This window comes from Suricata suricatta, chromosome 4, assembly GCF_006229205.1.
Source record: "Suricata suricatta isolate VVHF042 chromosome 4, meerkat_22Aug2017_6uvM2_HiC, whole genome shotgun sequence".
NCBI lineage: Eukaryota > Metazoa > Chordata > Mammalia > Carnivora > Herpestidae > Suricata > Suricata suricatta.
Window position 1 is genome coordinate 96600949 of NC_043703.1, and position 17631 is coordinate 96618579.

The following is a 17631-nucleotide window of genomic DNA, read 5'->3' on the forward strand; positions in this document are numbered from 1 at the left end:
GACTTGTTCTTGTTGTTCCTAAGGAATTCTCTGATCTTTATAGTTAATGCTTTTTTGCTCATGAAGTAGACTGCAGTCTTGTAACCTCTGACTTCAGGAAGATAGCTGACCTGAAGTAATTGGCTAGGCTTCTTCAGGCTAGGGCAACTGGCTGATTAGAATCCAGTGAGGAGACTGCGCTGAGCAGTATACTGTGCGGCAGCTGCTCTTCACCCTTACATCACGTACCTCCAATGTTCACCAAGTTCTCAAATTTACGGAATGTTGTGTCTAAAACCTAAGCCTAGTGAAGGCACGGAAAGTGGATTTAGATAGAAGTATTGACTCTTAGGAAATGAAGGGGAAAAAAAAGAAGTTATAGCCAATGAAGGTCTAAGTGTTGAGTGAGAAGGAAAAGAAAATGAGATTAAACAGCACTAGAGGGCAGGGATTCCCAGCTGAGGTCCAAAAGAAAAAGGGCAAGAAAATTAACCATCTGGGAGAGTAGCTGCCAGGGAATCCATGTAAATCTATGCAAATGACTTAGAAAAGACATACTATTTCAGAAAGTTGTTTTATGAACATCACTAAAATGACAAACTTAGACAAACATCCTTTTTCTACTTAGAAACAAAAAAAGGGAAAAAAACAAACAAATCTTTAACTGGAAAATTTTTGATTAAAATAAAGCATTTCTATAATCTAATACTATGATGCACTAAGAAAAAATTATGAAAAGTTTTTAAAGATACATTATTTGGTGATGCATTTTTCCCATTTATTTAGCAAGTACTGAAACTTGTTGGTAAGCTAAAGTAATGAAAAAAAATGATACCACTGAGTTTCATGAACTGATTCAGGATCAGGATTGGGTTCACAATTTCTTCAACCAAATTCTACCAGCAAAATGATTCAATATCCAAGGATCATAGGAGGGCACAGAAAAGACAAGGAGAAGGAGAAGGGGGAGGTGGAGGGAAGAAGAGAGATAATAAGAGAACCGAGTAGAAAAACTTCAGTAGTCCATCCAACAAGAAATCCTTGTTTGCTTTTGGCACTGCTGGCTATCCAACCAGCCCCAGTTTCTCTCATTGGAGGTTACTGATGCAAGTTCTGCATCAGTTTCACTAGAGAAGTAAAATTATACGTCCAATCCAGGTACATGAATAAAAACTACTCTGGACAGAATAGTTTTGAGAGATTGATCACTAAATAACTAGAGGATGCCTGTTAGTTCAGCAACTGAAAAAAAAAAAGAAAAAAAAAGCTTTGAGGCCAAATGTTGAAAGCAAGTCCCACGATCAAAGGAACTCTTTCTAGTTTCAACAGTGAAGAAAGAAGCGCTTAATAACTCTGCAGAATCTTAGCATCCTACTGGCAGCAAGGGTCATTCTTAGTTTTGATCTTTGAAAAGAGAATACATCATGTTAAAGCTATTTTTATAGGGAAGATTTTTTTTCCCTTAGAAATGTGTCCTTTTGAAGCAGCTTCACTCCCCTTCTCTTATTTTTAAAAGTGTTTTGTCAAGAAAAAGAAGCTTAAGGGTGATATCATCATTATACCCCATTCTGGGCTTGATCTTGCTCTCAAGTCATAATGCTTAATCTATGAAACAACTATTTCCATAACAACAGGCACAAAATCCAATTAAAAATAACCCTTTGGTTCATAAAAATCTCTGTGGGCCAACTTCAAGCTCCTTTCTTGCATTATTAAAAATGTGAAGAGATTGATTTTGGAAGACAAGGTTTTACAAATTCACTTAATAGTCTCAGTTCAAAACAATGTTATCTATGCAACTTGAGGTGTAATGCATAGTGTACTGGCAAGGAGTTAAGAATTGTGGTTGTTAGTCCTTGATTTGCTACTGAGAAGAGTAGTTGGGGGCTGGTAGATGCTTACTATGTTCGGGGTGTCTTATCTGCTAACTTAGTTCATCTTTACATGGTTATCCTTTTGTAGATGTGGATATAAAGGCCTAGAAAGCTAAAACATTTTGCCCCAAGGTCACATGGCTAAAATGTGGTGGAACAGTGTCCCATCCTAGTTCTGAGTGACCCAAAGCCTGCATGGTTTCCCGTACATTAGCCTGTTTCCAAGCTATATGACCTTTGGCTAGAAACTTCTCAGTTTCCTTAAATCTAAATGAATAGATGGAGATAAGAAAGCTGCTCTTCGTCATGACTTCCAGGTTGCTCTACAGAATGACTACATGTTAGGAGATCTTACACATCCTCTACATAAGCTACGGTGAAAGGAAATCTCGAAACAGAACACCGCAACTTGAAAAGGTACTACAGGAATGATACAGAGGGAGGGCCATCATTTTGGGACTGAATCCACCCATCATCAGCAATTTGCTAGAACATTTAGCTTCTGGTGGTCTCAGCAACCTTATTTATAAAAGGGAGGAGATGGTGTAGATAATCTCCGTAATGCCTTAGAGATCTCACATTCTCACATTTAAAACATATGGAAATGGCTAAGCTTCTGACTTCGGCTCAGGTCGTGATCTCACAGTTTGTGATTTGAGCCCCATGTCAGGCTCTGTGCTGACAGCTCAGAGCCTGGAGCCTGCTTCGAAGTCTGTCTCCCTCACTCTAAGCCCCTTCCCCACTTGTTTCTCAAAAATAAATAAAGAAAAACATATGGAATTGGTAAAGAAAGATGACTTAACTGTTGTAATTCTGAGTTTGAGAGTCATTTGTCCTCCTGTCAAAATTTTAATAGCAACAGTATAATCACTAAAGCCATAAATGAACTGAATTCCTTTTGAGATTTCCTCTTCTTTTGGGGGATAGCAAAACATGGGAAGTAACATCTTTCTCCCAGCATGAATGTATTATGGACTGAATGTTCATATGTTGAAGCCCTAACCCCTAATGCGATGGTATTAGGAGGTGGTGCCTTTGCAAGTTAATTAGGTTTAGATGAGGTCATGAGTGTAGAGCCCTGTGACAGGACTGGTACTCTTATAAGAAAAGACATCAGAGTTCTTTCCATCATGCACGGACACAGAAAGAAGGCTGGCATCTGCAAGCCAGGAAGAGAACTCTTACCAAGTACCAAACCTGTCAATACAGTCATCTTGGACTTCTCAGAGCCCAGAACTGTGTGAAGTAAATGTTTGCTGTTTCAGTGACAAAGTCCATGGCATTTTGTTATAGGACTCTAAGCAGACTTAGTAAGCAATAATTTAAAGATTTTAAAGAAAGTCCACAGCATTGTTTCTATTTTAAAGATAATTATTCCTTATGTTTCATAGAGAGTTAAAATTTATTTCTATTTTTACACTTGGTCCTTCCTGTAATCTATTATTCAAGCCATAGAGATCCCCCCCAATGATTTAGTTAAGAAAGAAGACTTAAAATGGTCGAGTGTATAAGATTAGAAGTCTCAGAGGCAGTAAGGACTGGAATTAAGACTGAGATCTTGAGATTTTCCAAGTCCCTTCTACTGTCCTTTCTTCCATAGGCCTCAAAATGATGTGCCGACAATAAAAGGTGTAATGAGGCTGAACAAATATAGCCAATATCTAACCAGACTGAATCAAAAGTCAGCTCTATAAAGCTATGTTAAAGAATTTTGGAACTAGAAGGGTCATGGGAGGTAGAGAAGCTCACAGAGCCATATACAAACAACGTGAGATCTGAAGCAATTAGATGATGTTCTACTGTTTATATGAAGAGTTCACAGCCCCAGACTGGCAGTCTAGTGAACTTCAAATCATTCTCCCATTATATTATGCCGAACTAGACTAAACTTCTTAAAGGACACCAAGAGCTGACTCTTCGATTCAGTTCTCGAGTACAATTTGTTCTCCATCTAAGGTGAAGTCAGTCATAAATAAATACTGCCTCTTTTCAACAGGAGTTAAACTATGGTATAAGTGTTTTCTAGTTGGTGGTATTCACCAGGTTTTCTGGTGACTCTGAGGCTAAATTTAATTAATTTGGATTCATTAAATGTATTAATCACAAATGGAAGTAGAGACAATAAACATGTCAGTTTTCCTCAATCTGGTTCAACTTAGTTGTCCTTTGACAACTTACCCATGTATAAAGTTCTTGTGTCTCTACAATTTTACTCCTAAGAAGGACTGAAGATAATGGCAACTTGAGGTACAAGACAGAGAAGAAGAGGTGTGTGTCGGGGGGTGAGGGGTGGAGTCAGTAGTCAAAAAATCCTTCTTTGAAATCTGCTACTTTTATAGAGCCTTGATTTAACCATCTGGAAATACATTTAATAAAAGATGATGGCTGTTTTTGACCAGATTAGTAACCACATTTGCTAGTGAACTTTCAACTACATTTTCACTGTAAGAGGTGATAGTGGAGAAATTGGATTTTTTCCTAGGGCTGCTGTCTACTAATGTCATCTTAAGTAAGTCATTTATCTTTCATGTTCTGCATATTTCATCTGTAAAATGAGGATACTTGGTAAGATCATGTCAAAAATGCTCTCCTATAAACCAACTTTAAAATTCTGTTATTCTTTGAAGGAAGAGAAGTGGCCTGCTCTGTTTTCTAATCTTGTGGCAACATGAAAGAGTGCAATATTATATATAGTGAGGTTTCTAAATTTATGAGATTTAATTATAATTGTTAATTTCAGCATTTTTGTGTTGATTTTTGAGGCAGAAGACAGAGAGAACTTCAGAGAGCTATTCTAGACCTATTACTCAAATCAAAACAGCAGGCCAATATTGATTATGCTAGCAAATGGATCTATTAACTTATGTAGTCACAATTTAAGAAGAGCTGTATGTCAACTGGGTACTGCTCAATACTTAGCACCAAATAATTACTAAATGGTTAGTTGGGAGCAGGAAATACACTATTCCATTTACCAGGATATGTCCTTGCCTAATGGACAAATCCACTTAGGAAACAAAATCACAGATCAGAAGGTGATTTTATAAAATAGTGATCTTAAAGAAACTCCTTTAACTGTGGTAAATGATTTTCTCCTCAGTTTAAAAAATTAGATCAGGGATGGGCAGGGTTGGAGACTCTGACCCAGTCTCAATCTAAGCTTGCCTTACTCAGAACAAATATATTTGTCCAATGTGAAAACACAGGAGCTAAGCTGGGGCCATCATTTATTATTTTTAAACCAATGGAATTGTTCTTTTGCTACCTCTAATCTTGCATAAAGAATATAAAAATGATGTAAATTGGGAGTTGCCCTGCTATTTAAAAAGCAGTCTAGGGCTGCCTGGGTGGCACAGTTGGTTCAGCATCCAACTCTTGATCTCTGCTCAGGTCATGATCTTACAGTTTGTAAGTTCGACCCCACATAGAGCTCTGTGTGGATGACATGGAGCCTGCTGGGAATTATGTCTTTCATTCTCTCTGCCCCTCTCCCACTTGTGCCCTCTCTCTCCTAAAATAAATAAACCTAAAAAAAATTAAGAAACGAAGCAGGCTAACTTGGTCCCAAGACAGTACCCAGAACACCTGATGAAAGTAGCTGGTTCCTTTCTCCCTTTTAGAAAAAAGATACTTTTGTTTACCATAAAACTCAAAAAGGGTTTTTTAAAAACCATTTGCAAGTAACCCTTTAGTTTTAAAATCAGATTTGATTAAAAAAGGAAAGATTCATGTTATTTATGAATTTAAAAAAACCCTAGTCTTCCAGAACATTATTTATTATATATATCAATGTCCAGAGCTATTCAAAGTTACCATTGTTAGTTTATGTGCATTATCAGTCCTCATGCAGGAGTTGTCAACACACCCTTAATTGTAAAATACAAATTTATAGGCTGTCTTCTGAAGATTTTGTAGGCCATTTCCCGCTAGGGCTAGTGAGTTATGGAATAGATTGCCTTTCCTTATTTCCAGCCATAAGAAAATAAAGATTTAGGATTTGCACTTAATTTGATCAACTAGATTATTTTCTTCCCTTAACTTCTTCCTTCCTTCCTTCCTTCCTTTCTTTTTTTCATATTGGCTTTTCTCCACAATGAATTATTTAAAAATATTTCTTAATCATTTTAAATTCTATTTGAAAGTACTGACATAGATCAATAAGTGAATTTATTTAATAAAGGAATAGCTTCTAAGAGATGTACAGATAATTAATCCAACTCTTTAATTTTACAGATAGTTCCATGGAAGGTTAATCTATCTAGATAGTTCTCTCTCTCTCTCATCTGCCTATCTATCTCTCTATCTATCAATCTACCTATCTCTAAAAGGACTAAATGAACCTTTATTGACCAATATCAGTTTGTTTCAAGTGTATTTTAAGTTTATTTTAATATTTGTGATGGATATTTTTTAACCAAAAAATATATAACAAAATACACATAATACTAACTTTAGATATTTTTTTGGAAGTAAGTCTTGTGTGAAAATGTTTTGTAAACCACTTATACTAGTTTTTGAAAGTGGAAGGAAAAGAGTAAAGAGCAATATAGATGAATCTAACCAAGCTAAGGAATCTATGAAGGGATGTGATCAAAGATGTTCAGTACGCTAAAATGACAACTGTCTCCAGAGCTAAAAGATGGATGTGGCTGGAGAAAAGTAAGCTCATACCTATTATATTTTGATTTTTAAAACAGCTAGATGTGTGGGCTACAAAGCTGAGATTCCTACATACCTGTTAGGTCATCATTTCTATTTGTATATTTTAAAGATGTTAACTACGTAAGTGGAACATCTATACCAACTATGCTATTTCTTAGTAGAGTTCAAACCAGTTGGCTCTGGATTTCCTTTTTGTTGACTTAAACATCAAATGTAAGCAATTTCTATTTTATACTCTTATCTTCTATTTGAGTAGTTAATCTTCTCACTCAATTAAGCCACTTATTCAGCAAGGGGATTTCTATGGGTGCTTCTGGAAAGCCATAACCAAGCAATCTGCAGAGAAGATAGGCAGGTAGAAATCCATTTTGTTTGCCTTTTGGAAACGACCCATCTACTACCTCCGTTTTATTGTGAACAGGTTGTATGCTTCCAACTACAGCTGAAGAAGGGCATTATGTGAAAGTGAATCCTAAAGTTTTCAAAGCACTGTTACTTAAAAAAATCAAGCATTGCTTACACACATATATATGCGTGTGTGTGTGTGTGTGTATACACATACACACATAAAGAACCCATATATATACATATATGTATATATAATATAGAACCAATTTTTATATGTATATATAGAACCAATTTATGTATATGCATATATATGCATATAAATTGGTTCAATTTATGTATATGCATATATATGCATATAAATTGGTTCTATATTTATACCTGAATGTTCAATTATTCTTTAGATCATTAAACTGCCTATAGCAGCCTTTATTAAAATGCACCCAGTAATTGAATTAGGAGTTACAGCACCACAGCATCTTAGAATTATGAAATTTAAAAACTGAATGGTTCATATTGTGTCTGTTGTCTATCCTATTTAACTGCTCTTATTATTCTGGATTATGTAGTATTCATATCCTACTATTTTAGTTTAAAAATTACTTTGTGCAAAACACTGCTCTCAGCATGTGTATGTCCCAACTTAGATTCTCAGGATGCTTGCATTCTAATCAATCAGGGGTCAAAACACTTTTTCTGTAACTGACCAGGAAGTAAATATATTTGGCTATGTTCAAAGCAGCCATAGACTATATGTAAACAGATGGGTGTGGCTTTGTTTCAGTAAAATCACATATTAAAAGAGGCAGTTTTCTGTGTGCTAGAGTCTATGTGTATTTTATATGTTATTTATGTGTGAAGGACACATAAATAAATACGCAACTTAAGTGCCTTATCTCATAGACTTTTACATTGAGTGTTAAAGAAATAAATAATGGAAATATATTCAAGAACTTATGAGTCAGGGGACCTGAGTTTTAGATTCAATTTTGCCATTAAATCTAGCATAACATAAATTATGTTACTTGAGTCTCCCTCTTACTGCTCCTGATCTGAGTTTTCTTATCAGTAAAACAACATCATAACAAAAACTGAAAGCAATTTAGAAAGCATTTAAATGGCATAAACCAATTGCAAAGCCTCTGTGTTGTTTTTGTTGTGTTGTTGTTTTAAGTATACTTTACGCCCAACATGGGGGTTCAAATTCACAAACCTCAAGATCAAGAGTCACATGCTCTACCGACTGAGCCAGCCAGGCATCCCAAGGCCACCTATTCTAAAATTTAGTTACTTTTCCTGGCTCTACAAATTCAGAACAGCAGCCTTTATTAAAATGCATGATATCTCTGTATGTGTGTGTATAAAATTAGATGTCTACATATATCTACATTTCTGGATAGTAACACGTTTCATTTGGCAGTTGACTTTGAGGACAGTAACCTCTGGTGCGAGGCAGGACCCCGTGGGAAAATGGAAGCAAGCCTTGTCATTGTGACAGTAATGGGAAGAGAGAAAAGCAGGAGAAACGGGCTAGCACCACGCTGCTTGATGCCTGAGTCATGATTCCTGGCACCAGCCCTCCTACCTGTAAATGACAAGAGGATGTGTTTCTCAGGTTGTAATTATGACACTTTCAGCCTGCTGTTAAGTTTTGCCTTTAGTTTCTGGTTTTAAAATAATTACTTTAAAAAATAATCTAACCTTTGCTTAAAGAAGAAGAAGTAGAAGAAGAGGAGAAGGAAGAGGAGGAGGAGGAGGAGGAGAGAGGAGTAACTCTTCATTAAATATTTCTATTTTATCTTTTTCCATGCCTAGATATTGGGCTGGGAGCTAAATTCTTATGTTTTTATTTATCATGTGAATCAGCTAGGGAATTTAATTATAAATTAATATTAGACACAGGTAAATTGAACTTCCAAATTCCTCTTCTACTACTTACTAACATTACTAGGAGAATGAGCCACAAAATAATTTGCAAGTCTGGTGCAAACTGAAAACGTGGGGCTCTTATTCAAAATGAAGCATTTTCGGACAGTTACAGCAGACCATGAATTTAAGCACAGGTCGGTCCTTCTAAGCATAGAGCTATGGGTGACTACGCAAACTGTATGCTGCTGAAGCCAGCCCTGAAGAGAAGAATTAAGTTTTGTGCTTATTTATTTTAAGTTTCATTTAGCTCTATATTTGGAAATATGCAGACAAGGCTGGAAGCAAAATACTTCATTTATTCCCTTAAGAGGTAAGGTTGGGTCACCTTCCCTATTCATTGGCACTTGATGACAAGGCCTCTGGGGTATTAGAAGAGTTGTGTCAGAGCTGACCTACCTGCTGGGCTTGGTGCCAATCAGGACTTGGGCTTGGTGACAGACTAATAATCATCCTAACAACCATGAGGCTGAGCTACCTGCCAATTCATGTAACTCCCTCTTCTCTCTCTCTCTCTCTCTCTCTCTCTCTATTCAATGTCTCTTCAATTTAGTGAAGGATACATCCTTGACAACTCTTCAGAATGACTTCAAGAAGAGCTATGTGCCTTTTCTGGACAAGCAAGATGATGTTTATAGAGTCCTAAGGATAGATACATTTCCTTAGATTGTAAGTATTAGAAACATCCTTCCCTAATTAAAAAGTACTTTGGCTAAATAATGTAAAGCCAGACTGAGCTTCAAGGTGTTGGTTTTTCTAAAATGAAGATGAACAACAGAAGAAAGACATTTTGTAAACTAATTTCTGTGGAGAAACAAAATAGTCACATGCTAATTAATTACATTGTATCTGTTTTGGTTAGATTATTAGTTAAATCTGTCCTTGTGGGTTTTTTTTAAAGTTTATGTATTTATTTTGAGAGAGAGAGAGAAAGAGATCTCATGAATTGTGAGATCATGACCTGAGCCAAAACCAACAGTCACACACTTAGGTGATTGAGGTATCCAGGTGCCTCTGGCCTTGAGTTTTTAAAGGTGCTAGAATGTGTATGTCTCAGTCTAGTGCATGTGTTCTGGACTACCAGGTTGGGTTTTTATCCTTATTCCATAAATTACAAACTGTGTGAACTTAGGTAATCTAGTAAAGTTCTCTGGGCCTCAGTCTTTATATCTGTAAAATAAGCTAGTAATAGAGATACTTCCCAACACAAATAGATTTTATGCAAATAATTTAAAGCAAAGACCGGTCCATTGTAATCCCAGTTATAGTAATAATAATAATATTATCATCACTATTATTATTATCTTCCCTTCACTGTGTTTAAAATCTCAAAGAAAATATCCTATATCTATGGCTTAGTGCCTTGAAGATAACAGCCATTTGTTAAATGCTTATTGAATGGGTGTACTTGTTTAGAGTTTGTTCGATTGTGTGTGTGTGTGTGTGTGTGTGTGTGTGTGTGTGTGTGTGTGGAGTAGATGAAATATCTCTTCATACTGAATTAAGTGAAAGAGTTAAAAAAATTCCATTAACTTTTAACATTTACATTCACTAGAAGTGTTAGGAAATAGAAAGCTTCATCCTTTTGTTGTCATTTTTGGCAGCATGGAATCCAGTAAGTCATACAGTTGGAGAACTTGGGTAACAGTTATCTGGCTAACTATTTGTACAGATTTTTTGATCAGTTCCTTTGAAAATAAACTTATATTGTGTAGGGCCTGGGAGAGCAAAATGACCTAAGGCTAGCAGTCAGTCACTTCCAAATGCAAAGAAATAGTTGGTTCAGGAATTGAGGGATTCAAGAATGAATGAGTAATTATAAGAAAACATGGGTCTTGTCTGCCAAAAGATCTGACCTTGAAGAGCTGTTGGAAATACCCTACAGAGATGTGTCTACCATTTTCCTAACACCACTGCCATTCTATTATCTACAAAATAAACTTTAGAATATGTAGCTGTCTCCCCTCCTGCTCCATATCTAGCTTAATATCATAAATCTAAGCAAAAATCAACAGGGATTAAATCATCTACTAAGAAACAGTCTTTATAGCTTTGACATTGATTGTACCCATTTATGACAGACCAGGATAAATACCTCAGATGTAAATAATTTTCAATATGAAAAAGACATACATTTGAAGAAATATTACCTTTTAAGAATATAATTACATTATAACACAGTAAAAATGAACAGAAATTATATAAATACATTGTTCAAAGAATGTTTTAAAATAGTTCACTTTAAATCTAATCTGGCTCAACTGGCAAGTTTAGGAAGAAGTGTAATAAAATACACCTAATACACTGAAAGAAAAAATTTGGACTGTGACTTTATTTTAAGGAAAAAAGGTCATTTCCAAGAAATGCTAATCACATAATAGGATAGCTTGCAAGTATAGTTAAGTACGAAGTAGTTAACATGATTTTAAGTAAGCATTACAAATGAAAAATGTATTCACAATTGGTATAACATGAAAAGGTTTATATTGATTTATATTGATACTATTTAATATATCTTATGTGATACAAAATTTCAAGCTATCTGAATAAAAAATTGAAAAAGCATACAGATATTGAGCTTTTGGAAATTTATAAATATTTGACATTTCACTAAAAAGTCATGGGTTTAGAGTAAAAAAACCCCAGAGATTATTTAATTAAATATATCCTTCCTCATCAGAATATGCTATTATAATAGTTACAGAGTTTCTTCTTGTGAGAAGGCCAAGAAGAAGGCATATTTTTTTCATAATACAGAAAAAATGACTTTACCTGTATTTTATTTTCCATGTCTTGTTAATGTTAAGTCTATTAAAATATCTTTAAATACAAGATTTCACTTATAAAATTTAGCTCCCCTTCAGTATTTTTTGGGCATTCTTAAACAAACTTTCTCCACAAAATAAAACATATATTAAAAAAATAAGTCTCAGTTCCTGCCTTTGTTAGCTTATTTATCCCCGTCCTTTCTTTTCCTTGGGAAACTATTATCATGCTTAACAATCAATTTTTCACTATTTGTCTTAAACATCATGAATTATTTTTTAAAATAAAACACATTATAAGGAATATGATGGGAAATATTTTGTCCTTAGAACTGTTGAACTATATAGTATCTCATTTGTTTTGATCTTTTTTCTTTCCTCAATGACTGCCTCAAAAAGGGCAATGAACAAGTAACACATGACAACTTATTCAACCATCAAGTAAAAATTGGAATACTAATACACATTTTTCCAAGCAATGACATGATTATTTACTAGATCCTTCTTTACTTTGAATTTTAATAATGCAATTACAGATACTGCTAACTTAATTGTTTTCTTTTATCATCATTAGTTTATTTATTTATGAGGCTAACTTTTTAGTCAATGATTGCTATGATTTAGTCATTGAATGCTATGCTTGTATTTAATCATTATCATAGTAATGGGGAAAATATTGAGATTGCTCCTGTATTTGAAGGTGTCTTTGGGTCAAAATCTTCTAAAATAAATGGCCTGCCTTTCTGTCCTAAAGTATTCTTAAATGGTGCTTGTCCAACTATAACAACAGTTATTGGCAATTAAATCTTGTGCCACATTAACTTGCTTAATCTGAGGAAATAGTATTTGCAGGTTCCTTGGACTTAGTCAATCAACTGCTGGAAGTAATGTTATGTCTGTGTGCTGGTTCCAATCAATCTTCCTATGATGAGATTGTGTTAGGTAGGCTTTTGCTTAGTGGGTTACAGTCAAGGATTAATTAAATTAAATAATTTATAAATGTAGTATTAAGATACTTTAAGAATCTCATCACCTATATTGTCACTTTCAGAATTCCATGTGGCTATTATTTCTATTACTTTTTAATATTATTGTAATCAATATAATATTCTACCTCCATTTTGATCTATTTTAACATTAGGTGAATATGTATGTATTTCAAGGGGATTTGCTTAACTTATTAAGTCACTTGTTTTTTATTTTCTTTTCCTGGACACCTTCATCATGCATGAAAAATCAGTAATACCAGTTTTAAGTCATGCCATTATAGTGTATTAGTTCTATTATATGAGTTTTAATTTTCATATGCATTAACAATTTCATTTGTACTCACTGAAATGTAATACATTTCAGGATTCCTTGAATTTTCTTGTAGTGCACATTTATTTACATTGGAAATGTCTTGATTTTCAAAATGGGTTAATATTTTCTATGTATCTGACAATTTAGTGAGTGCCTATATTCACAGGCTGCCTATATTCTTTGTATGCAAATTTTTTAAGAAGAGAATTGATCATTCTTACCCAAAATTCTATATTTCCAAAGCAATTTTAACTTTAATAATCATCTACAGAAAAAGTCAATTGACTTTGAAATTTAATTAACTTCAATAGTACTATGCACAAAATATTTTCAGTCTAATTTTGCAGATGTCCTGGAGAGGGTGGTGGGAGAATGAAGAATTCTCACAACTACATGGGTGATGCATTCAAAGAACAAATAACAACAAACAAATAATCCAATATGAAGTGCAATAAAAATAATGGTAATTTAAATATTGTTAGGATTACTTACTTTACCTTTGGGGAAACTGTTTTCATAAAACACTTCTTATCCATCTTGCTCTTTGCTCCCATTGGTAACAAGTGAAAGAAATGGATAAGAGCTCTGAGCATACTGAACATTTCAATCTTCAAATTTTTTGATGGCTCCATTCATTACCTCCACCCCCGACTGATAAGCCTTTCCCAACTGACTTATACACCACCTTTAGCCAGGTATATGTTGAAGACATTGTTATCCTCATGGGCATTTTATGGGTAAAGTAAAAACACTTTAAATCAGATACGCTAGAGAAAAGATGCTTGAGTGGAAAGTCTGCTCTTCTTGCATTCCTTTGAGGAGGGTACTATGTGGGCCCCAGCTCTGATCACAGCTGACTGGGTTACCAGTGGGCAGTTGCCTCCAAAGCTGAATCTGGTCAGTAGCTTATGACGTGACATTATTTGAAAGTTCTGCTCAACAGCCTAAGAATAAGTAGTGAATCCACTAGTTTCTCTTTCTAGGGGAATTTGAATACATAACCTACCTAGAGGCAATGGCTGGTAAAGGAGCAGCACAAGGCCGAAGAACATGCACAGAGAACAGAAGCCATGAGGGATGAGAGGAAACACTATGAATAAGCAGATGATGTGACAAAATAGAAGCTACATCCAAGCTGAAGGGAGTCATTATAAAGAACAGGAATGGCTGGAGCATCAGAAGAAAAGACAGAGGATAATGAAGTCACCATGATGGGACAGCACTGAGAAGGAAAACTTAAGTGACAGCAGATGAAAGGATGACAAAATACCTGGGCCACTGGAGCCACACAGTGTGTTGAACAATCTTCTAGTTCTTGAATCCCATTCTAATCTCCAAAAAACCTGTCATGTTGTGATGGAAATTATTTCCTGTCTATATTTGCTCTTAGTGTGTTCTTATAATAAACCTCATTAACTTAATGTAACCCAAATATATGCCTATTTCTTAACTACTTAAAAACTAATAGATTCAGAGGTATTATATTAATAAACGTAAAATGTTATGGGAACAATATTATTGTTCTAAAGTATTGACCAGTAATGGTTTTCAGGGATTATTTTTAATGAAGAGATAAGAATAGTGCTAAACAAGTTTGTAGAAGCACTCAAAAGTATATTTTCTTAGCTAAAAGAAAAGACAAATGCCAAGTGTTGATGAAGATATGGAGAAAAAGGAACACTTGTGTACTGTTAGTAGGAATGCAAATTTGTACAGTCTTTGTGGAAAATAGTGTGGAGGTTCCTCAAATAATTAAAAATAGGAATATCATATGATCCAATAATTCCACTACTGGGTATTTACCCAAAGAAGATACTAGTGGGAAAAGATACATGCATCCCCATGTTCAAGGCAGCATTATTAATAATAACCAGGATATGGAAAAAACCAAGATCCATAGATGAACAGACAAAGATGATGTGGTGGGTATGTGTGTGTGTGTCTGTGTGTGTGTGTATTACACATATACATAATACTCCATATATATAATGAAGTATGATGCAGTAATAAAAAAGCATGAGATCAGCCATTTGTAACAACATGGATGGACCTACAGTCAGACAGAGAAATACAAATACCATATGATCTCACTTATATGTGAAATCTATACATACACACACACACACAAATAAACAGAAAAGCAGAACTAGACCTATAAATACAGAGCACACAGTCATGCTTTCCAGAGGAAGAAAGGGTGGCCATTTAAAAAATTTAGAAGGTGGGAGTGTAGGATGGGTAAAATGGTAAAGGGAAGTGAGAGAAACAGGCTTCCAGTTTGGAATGAGAAAGTTATATGAATAAAAGTCACAGCATAAAGAATATAGTCAATGAGGTTGTAATAAGTAGCCTTGAATGGTGGCAGACGGTAGCTAACTTGTGGTGAGCACAGCATAAGGTACAAACTTGTTGGATCTCTATGTTGTACACCTGAAACTAATGTGTCATTGTGTGTCAATTATACTCAATTCTTTTTAAAAATAGCTTTTATTTTTTTTCAAAATTTTAAACTATATTCTCTTAAGTGGATTAGAAAAAAACCACTCTTTCTAGTAAAAGTTTTCATTTGGTTTAACAACTTTTTTGTATATGGTCATGTAATTCAGTCTACAAGCTATTGGAATAATTTTAACTTCTGAGTTAGTGGGAACTAAATCCATGAGTTTTGCTGTTAAAATATTCTAAAATTCTAGCTTAAAAGAAAATTATTGAGTATATAGACATCAATATAAATTACTATGTTTTATATTTTATGTTTTGATGAGTCTTTATATAGTATACCATAATCTTTAGGGAAATCAACTTACTGAATGTGAACCCTAGCATTTTTTCAAAACGTAGGCTACGAAATCTTTTTTACATTTTAGTTTTGCAATTTGTCTCAATTAAAAAAACAATCAGCATTTTAAAATTATGCAAACATTTTCATATAGCCAGGCTATTTTCTCAGAAAACACTGCCAATTTCATATGACCTTAAAAAGTATATAAATAAGTCATAAAAAATCTATTTTTCAATACTAAAACTTTTTAAAACCATCAAGGTTTCCTAATTAAAAAAATCATGTTCTGCATCATAAACTATGGTGTTTAAGAATATATGGATACTCCTATAAATGGAAGCTAAGCTGGAATGCTTATATTAATCAAACCTGACCCATAGGTAAGTAGACAAAATCCTTATCTTTTAAATTATGCATCTATTTGAGCAGATAGCAGACACCTAACTTCTCTCTAGGGACTATATAAGGGCCTGAAATCTGTGATCATAATTTTTGTTTTTATATTCTCTGGTAGATAAGGAATTGATACAGTATAAGTTGTTAGTGGCTTTCTTTTGAATAAAATTAGGAATACAAAATTATACAAAATTCTCTAATCTATATTTGTGCATCCTAGTACAATGAGTGTGGTGGCATGGTGCTTTAGATGGTCCTTGAACATTAAGGCTGTCCTAAAAACCGCAGCCTGTTTTAAACAGAAGTCACTGAGTTCTTTTTAGTCTTTTTGATATTTTAGGAGTTAGCTCTCTATCAACCTAAACCAGGGCATATAAGTAAAAAGAGAAAACACTCCAAATACAGAAACTTATTATTGTTTTCTTTAAAATGAATGAAATTCTAATCATGCATCTCACAATGAGATAAACGAAGTGCAAAAAAATAATAGAAGTCTTATTAATGATAAGAAAGATCTGATTTAAATTTCTATCCTCAATTTTGTTGGTCAATGATAAATACGGAAATGTTACATCTTTATCAAAATAAATAAATAAATAAATAAATAAATAAATAAATGGAAGAGAAAACAGACACTCAGAAGTATAAATGAAGTGGGGGATATTTAGAAACCAACTTTTTCTAATAACAACAAAAATATCTGAACGACAGGCTGTGGTCATTTGGTGATATTTCGTTATGTATAAGAAAATTCTTTTCGCAGAAACCAAAAGAATATCAAGTTCAAATGCTTCTTCAGAAACTTTCTAGGCCATTATGGGAATATCTACCCAGGCCATTGTGATAATGCCAACTTTCAACCATGAAAGAGAATTTGATGAATTCGGTCCACACCAATCTGGAATTTTGTGTCACTTTGAGCACAGCCTCTGGCGACAGCAATAAGAAAATGTTTCAGCCAATCAATTAACTTAGCCTGTTTTCAAGAGGATTTCTTAACTTGCACAGATTTAAAATACTGCATTTTGTATTTGTATAAAAGCAATGAACAGATTAATTGTTCACAAAAATGGACCCAAGTCTTCTACTTGACAGGTCCTCACACTAAGATTTTCCCTATCTATGTCGCCATTTAAATGTGCAAGGAAAACCTGCACTCTTCTTTACAATTCTCGTAAATATAAAATGTGGATAATCCAAATGGCCATACTTTTACATTTCATTCCAATTCTTATGTTTGCTTATTTTAGCGATTTTTAATCATAACTCTAATGCCACATTTTTGCAAAAAGCAATCATATATAAAGTGACTTTTATTTACCTTTCCTTCATATCTACTTTCAGTTTAAAAAACACCCTAAAGTAACAATGACTAAAAAATCAAATAACAGAACAAAAAAACAAAAAAACTCTTGAGTTCTGTATTTATACAGTCATCCCCCTTTACTCCTTGAGCAGCTCCTGTGTCAAGTGGATGAACGGCACCAGAGATGAGAAGCAGTGATCACACCACTCTACCAATCAGGCGACTATTGTGTGGGGACCGAGGCACCCGGCTCCCTTTTGCAGTCTTTACGCTCTTTACGCACCGGGCAGCTGC

At 34.4% G+C, this 17631-nt stretch overlaps 1 protein-coding gene across 11 annotated transcripts in view; it reads right to left on the reverse strand.

Moving 5' to 3' along the window:
- Positions 1-17631, reverse strand: part of NRXN1 (neurexin 1) — a 1090776-nt gene that overhangs the window by 556307 nt on the left and 516838 nt on the right. The window lies entirely within an intron of this gene.